Below are 5,834 nucleotides of genomic sequence, written 5' to 3'. Positions count from 1 at the left end.
AATAGTACTCAATTCGATTAAATAAAATATCTTTTAGATATATTTTTTACTTTTTAATTAAAAATATTTTTATGTTTTTCAAATAATTATTCTTTTATTTTGAAATTCTTTTTTCATAGCTTTGCTAAGTTTACAATTGAATTAATAATTCTTTTCTTTTTAAATTTTAAACAGTAAATTTATTCAAAAAATAATTAATTTAACTACTCATCTATTTTTATGTGTGTAATTTTCTCTTTAAAATCCTTTTCACATTTTTGTTTGTCCACTTATGATTTTTATTAGTCGCATAAAATTTATCTGAAATTATAAATTGTTCTTGTATGGATACTTGGAGGGAGAGCTCGGTCTCTGGGAATCGACGCCGAGTTGTTATCTTCGGTGCCGACCTTTGAGCTTTGTGGTAATCCAAGTTTTACTCCAAGAGGATATCCAATCGCGTAGAGCTTTGAGCAAGAAACAGGGGAGAGTGTACCTGCAAAGGCACTCCGAAGCTTAAGTCAGTATTGAGAATTCAATGTGTATCCTTTTAGGATGGAAGATCATACCTTTTATGGGTGGCTATGTGCAAGTCGGTTATGCTTATGCTTTATTGCCTGTATTAAAGAGCAATAATAAGGGTGAGATGTTAGGTTGGACGTTTCACAATTGAAAACAGTCCATTAAGCTGAGTTGTAACGTAAGTGGCCGATTAATGACATTGATTGTCGATTAATGATTGTAATGTCGAACTATAACGTCAGCTTTCTGAATAATAATGTGGATAATGCCGAGTTATGAATGATAATGCCGATTTATGATGTTGGATTTGTAATGGCCGGATCACAGCCCCCAAGCTTAGCTTGGGAATATGTTTAATGAAGCAGGTTGAGCTTTAAATAATGTATAAGTCGGCTGCTGGATAGTTCGGCGGGTGGTTATGCCTTGTAGCCCCCAGTTCAAGGTGCTTTATTGAACAGTTATTGAGAGTGTAGATGGTCATGATTAGGAGAGAGAAATAATTGAATGCACGTTGCAGAGTGTGCGTGTTTCCAATGCAGTTTACAATTTTTGATGTAACTGATTTGACTGAAGGTAGTGGAATCGAAATATATGGGTAAAGTGTATTTAACTAAAACACTCTTGGAATCCTGAGGGGTTTCACTTGGGCATTCTTTTATTTTTTGTTTATCAGAGGCATTTGGGAGCAAAAAATGAGTAAGAGAGGTATGTGCTAACTCCTTTGTTCTTCCTCCTGTATTTGTTTGTTTTTTCTTCTTCATCTCTTCTATTTGTTGTTGGTTTTTGATGGGGTTTGAAAGGGAGAAAAAAGAGAAGATTGATTGATCCTATGACTGGGTTAATGAGGAGGTGAAGAATCGTGTTTCTCTTTTTTTTTTTGGATGAAGATGCTGTGAAGCATATTGATAGTAGTAAGATTGTTAGGGTGGGTGCAGGGGTTCAGTTGAAGTTACTTCCTTGTGCTTCAGGTGATAGGGTTTTTCATAGAGGGGAGGGTTTTGAGTTTTTCTATATGTATAGTACTGTTTTGGAAGAGTTGAGGGTGAGACTTCCATTTACTGATTTCGAGTGTCAGGTGTTGAGGCAGCTAAACTGTGCACCGTTGGTGCACGAAATCGTGATCGTTCATTCCTTGGTAACGGCGCTGAAAACTTAATACGCACGTTCATAATCTTAGTTCTTCTTCACAACTTCGCACAACTAACCAGCAAGTGCACTGGGTCGTCCAAGTAATAAACCTTACGTGAGTAAGGGTCGATCCCACGGAGATTGTCGGCTTGAAGCAAGCTATGGTCACCTTGTAAATCTCAGTCAGGCGGATTCAAATGGTTATGGTGAATTGATAATTAAAATATAATTAAAACATAAAATAGGATAGAAATACTTATGTAATTCATTGGTGAGAATTTCAGATAAGCGTATGGAGATGCTTTTATTCCTTCTGAACCTCTGCTTTCCTACTGTCTTCATCCAATCCTTCATACTCCTTTCCATGGCAAGCTGTAAGTTGGGCATCACCGTTGTCAATGGCTACATCCCGTCCTCTCAGTTAAAATGGTTCAAAATGTACTGTCACCGCACGGCTAATCATCTGTCGGTTCTCGATCCTGCTGGAATAGGATTCAATAATCTTTTTGCGTCTGTTACTACGCCCAGCACTCGCGAGTTTGAAGCTTGTCACAGCCATCCCTTCCCAGATCCTACTCGGAATACCACAGACAAGGTTTAGACTTTCCGGATCTCAAGAATGGCCGCCAATAATTCTAGCCTATACCACGAAGACTCTGATCGTAGATCAGAAGGCTAAGAGATACACATTCAAGCTTGTTTACATGTAGAACGGAAGTGTTTGTCAGGTACGCGTTCATAAGTGAGAATGGTGATGAGCGTCACATAATCATCACATTCATCATGTTCTTGTGTGCGAATGAATATCTTAGAGAAGAAATAGGCTTGAATTGAATAGAAAAACAATAGTACTTTGCATTAATTCATGAAGAACAGCAGAGCTCCACACCTTAATCTATGGTGTGTAGAAACTCTATCGTTGAAAATACATAAGTGAAGATAGGGTAGACATGGCCGAATGGCCAGCCTCCCATGGAGGTCTCAGAACGTAAAAGTTACATAATGTGTTCCAGAGATGTAAATACAATAGTAAAAAGTCCTATTTATACTAAACTAGTTACTAGAGTTTACAGAAATGAGTAAATGATGCAGAAATCCACTTCCGGGCCCACTTGGTGTGTGCTTGGGCTGAGCGTTGAAGCTTTCACGTGTAGAGGTCTTTCTTGGAGTTGAACGCCAGTTTGTAACTTGTTTCTGGTGTTTAACTCTGCTTTGCAATTTGTTTCTGGCGTTTAACGCCAGAATAGGGCAGAAAGCTGGCGTTAAACGCCAATTTGCGTCATCTAAACTTGCGCAAAGTATGGACTATTATATATTAATGGAAATCCCTGGATATCTACTTTCCAACGCAATTGAGAGCGCACCATTTGGACTTCTGTAGCTCCAGAAAATCCACTTTGAGTGCAGGGAGGTCAGAATCCAACAACATCTGTAGTCCTTCTTCAGCCTCTGAATCTGATTTTTGCTCAAGTTCCTCAATTTCAGCCAGAAAATACCTGAAATCACAGAAAAATACACAAACTCATAATAAAGTCCAGAAATATGATTTTTATTTAAAAACTAATAAAAATATATTAAAAACTAACTAAATCATACTAAAAACTATGTAAAAACAATGCCAAAAAGCGTATAAATTATCCGCTCATCAACCGTCCCAACTACATCCTAATGGATGGGCGTTTCTTCGAGGTTTTGAGGTTCTTATAGATTTTTTGGAAGAGAAACCAACAGTGGAGTTGTTCTTTTCATTATTTCAGGCTAAAGGGGTTTGGAAGGGGGGTTGGGTGAATTTGAACAGTTCGCCTCGTTTTGGTGTGTTCAAACTATACAAATCTTCTTCCAAAAATTTCAAGGAAATGTATCTAAAGGTTAAGAATTTTGAGGGGGAGTTTCCTTTTTATATGGACGAGCATTTTGGGGAGAAGTTTCCGGTCTGGTGGTGTTCGGAGCCGCAGAGTATTTTAGGCCCAGAGATTATAAATGCAAGGAATGAGTGTATCATAGAATACCTAACCGAGGCTGTTGACCGGAAAGAACTTATTTCGGTGTTTGATTTGCTTCAGTGGGAGGATAATAGGGAAGCCATTATAGACTATTTATGTGAGGATTTGGATATTTTTGTTTTTAATAAGGTCAATTTGTTTTGTAACTGTTTGTTTTTCAGGTGGAAAATATCCGAGAGTGTCTGCAGCGACTTTGAGGTCAAGGGTAAAAAGAAAAAATTTGGACAAAGAAGGCTCCTCGTCTAAGGTTGACAAGGTGGCAGGGGTGGGCGAGGTTAACTAGCCCAAGCCGGGTAGGAGGAAGGTTGTGGTGAAGAAGAGGATGCATGATTTGGTGGATTTTTCTAATGAGTCCGAGGATTTTCAAGACGAGGTTCCAACAGGTGAGCCGAACTTATTTTATGAGAATCAGAAGAAGTTGCATAATGTGGCCGAGCAGAGTGATGGGTCATCTTTGTGGGGGAAGGATTTTCCATATATGGCCGTAACGGATGAGGTTTGTCAAGGACCAGCCGATGTTACTTTGGCTGGGGAGGTTGGTAATGTTGTCATCGACCAATATATGCAGGTATGTGTATAATTGACTATTTTATTTTTGGTTTGGTATGTGTTTTATCTGTCTTTATATTTTCGTTGAAGGTTGTCGGTCTTCGGCTTGTGAGTTTGGGATGCAGCCAAGAGAAGAAACACCGTCAAGTGGCTGAGTAGAAGCCAGATTTAAAGTTGGAGGAAAAATTGGACTTGAAGAGTGCAGAGGTTACGGAATTGGAGAAAAAGGTAGCTAAGCTTGATAAAAAGTTGAAATTGACGAAGGAAAATTATGCGAAAGAGGTGGAGGATGTTAAAAAGAAAGGCTGATCTGTCGAATATGACTACTCGTATAGAGGAGTTGACTTCTGAGTTAAAAAATTTAGAAAAGAGTAAGGAGACAGCTATCCTAGATTCTTTTCTTGAGGGGTTTGAGCGAGCTTCGCTGCAGGCGAGGTTCTTAGCTCCTAGCGTTGATTTTGATCAGATGGATCCAGGGAAGATTGTCCGAGATGGGTCCATGGTTGATGATGATGGTGCTGAAGAAGAGGGGGATGAAAATGTTTGATAGGAATTTGGTTTGTTTCTGTTTTATTTTTTGTTTGTAAACTAAGTTGCTCCTGTGTTGGGCTTTTGTGCTTATGATTGATATTTTGCTACTTTTTTTTGGAAGAAAACACACTTGAATATTTCTGTTTACATGCTGTTTCTGCATGTTATGATGATAATATAATATTATGATTGTATAAGTGGTTTTTTATCTGGTATGTGAGTTTGGGTTGGAGCCAAATGTTTTAGGTAAAATTTGTTGTAATGGTGAAATGCCATTAATTTGATTGAGAAATGTTATAGAAAGGCTGAGTAGGCCGAGTTTGGGATGCCGATTCATAGGCATGATAATAACTGTATTCTGTTTTAGTGATCGGCAATGATTTTGATTAAGATCGGCTATTATGTATCCGATTTTTGAGGATCTGTTCGTCGATTTGTTATTAAGATCGGCTATTTGTTTTGATTAATTTTTGCGGAATAGTCGGGTTCGGATAATGGTAGTATCATAGTGATCTGATTCTGACTAAGATCAGATATTTGATGGATTAATTGATGAATTTTGAATGACTGGGTTCTGAGTTAGATCGGTCATTTGTTTAATAAAGTCTGAATGATCAGCTTTCGATTTTAGATCGGATGTTTATATGATTTGATAAATTTTGTATGATCGGTTTATGATTAAGATAAGATATTTAGTTTGATTGAATGATCGGATTCCGAGGTGGATCGGATATTTGTCTGATTGAATGATCGGATTCCGAGTTAGATCGGATATTTGTATGATTAAATGATCGGATTTCGAGTTAGATTAGATATTTGTCTGATTGAATGATCAGATTGAATAATTGTATCCGAGTGATTGGATTCCGTTTTAAGGTTCGCAATCGGATTGACTGATTGTGTCCAAGTGATCGAATTCTATTTTAAGGTCGAAAGTCGGAATGACTGAGATTCCGAATGACCTATTTTGGCATATGATCGGTGTTGATAGTATCCGAATGGTCGGAATGATAGTATAGGTCGGCATCATATGTTTATAGATGAAGCGGAAATGAAGAAAATAATGATTTGATAAAATAAGAAATTTATTTATTGAAGAACCATTGATTTCAAAGGCCCAGG

Source organism: Arachis ipaensis, chromosome B01, assembly GCF_000816755.2.
Source record: "Arachis ipaensis cultivar K30076 chromosome B01, Araip1.1, whole genome shotgun sequence".
Lineage (NCBI taxonomy): Eukaryota > Viridiplantae > Streptophyta > Magnoliopsida > Fabales > Fabaceae > Arachis > Arachis ipaensis.
This window is presented reverse-complemented; position numbering follows the sequence as displayed.